This window comes from Dipodomys ordii, unplaced genomic scaffold (genome assembly GCF_000151885.1).
Source record: "Dipodomys ordii isolate 6190 unplaced genomic scaffold, Dord_2.0 Scaffold38, whole genome shotgun sequence".
Lineage (NCBI taxonomy): Eukaryota > Metazoa > Chordata > Mammalia > Rodentia > Heteromyidae > Dipodomys > Dipodomys ordii.
Genome location: NW_012267254.1, coordinates 14,339,213 through 14,340,573, shown reverse-complemented (window position 1 = coordinate 14,340,573; position 1,361 = coordinate 14,339,213). Strand labels below are relative to the sequence as shown.

The 1,361-nt window shown below is 37.1% G+C and overlaps 1 pseudogene; it reads left to right on the top strand.

Moving 5' to 3' along the window:
* The first annotated feature begins 342 nt into the window (after positions 1-342).
* LOC105986981 lies at positions 343-904 on the top strand (annotated as a pseudogene).
* The last annotated feature ends 457 nt before the right edge of the window (positions 905-1,361 follow it).

Below are 1,361 nucleotides of genomic sequence, written 5' to 3'. Positions count from 1 at the left end.
GATGGCTTCCTTAAAAATACCATTGTTGTGGGGCTGGGAAGGTGGCTCAGTTGTAGAGTGTTTGTCTTGCATGCCTGAGGCCCTGGGTTGGATTCCTCAGCACCACATAAGCAGAAAAAGCTGGAATTGGTGCTGTGGCTCAAGTGGTAAGGTGCTAGCCTTGAGTTGAAGAGCTAAGGGACAAGGCCCAGGCCCAGAGTTCAGGCCCCATGACCGACCAAAAAAAGAAAAAAGAACAAAAATACCATTGTTGTGACTGGAGCTGGAAGCCTGTGGGCTGTAGAAGCTGCTGCTGCTTCAGGATCGCCACCTGGAGCATCTGAGTAATAGCTCTTCAAGTCTACAATTAAAAATGACCTCTAACAAAACTACATTGCAAAAATGGGAAAGAAGCAAAATGGAAAGAATAAAAATGTTGAAGAAGCAGAGCCTGAAGAATTTGTTGTGGAAAAAGTACTGGACCGACATGTAGTGAATGGGAAGGTAGAATATTACCTCAAGAGAAAAGGATTTTACAGATGCTGATAATACTTGGGAACCTGAAGAAAATTTAGATTGTCCAGAATTAATTGAAGCATTTCTTAATTCTCAAAAAGCTGGTAAAGAAAAGGATGGTACAAAAAGAAAATCTTTATCAGACAGTGAATCTGATGATAGCAAATCAAAGAAGAAAAGAGATACTGCTGACAAACCAAGGGGCTTTGCCAGGGGTCTAGATCCTGAACGAATAATTGGTGCCACAGACAGCAATGGAGAATTGATGTTTCTCGTGAAATGGAAAGATTCAAATGAAGCTGACTTGGTGCTGGCAAAAGAGGCAAATATGAAATGTCCTCAGATTGTAATCGCTTTTTATGAAGAGAGACTAACTTGGCATTCTTGTCCAGAAGATGAAGCTCAATAATTGTTTGCATTGTTTTTATATATATTTATACATATATATAGATATAAAATCTGAGTCTTGGTTTTTGAATTAATGGTGTGAAACAATACATTCTAAAGAAAATCAAGTTTGATAATGGTTTTGTAAGTAGTATTGGGGGAGTTGTTGAGTTTTTTGGGTTTTTTCCTCAATAGCACTAGTTACTTTGAACAAATATAATAAAGGCTTTCTGTAGTTGCTTCTTTTATCAGAAAAGAATGTTTAATTCCATGGTATATTTCCTCTGCATTCAGGAACAAGTTGTGCTTTTTAATATTAGGCAATATTTTTTTTGGTCATTAATAAAAACAGTTTGTGTTTAACTGCTATGTTGAAGGACCATCCTGAATTTTTTGTGTGTATGTATGTGTGTAAACAAAACACATAGGTAGTTTTTTGTTTTGGAGATTTTGCTTGTTTAGAGGTGTTGGGTATCAAA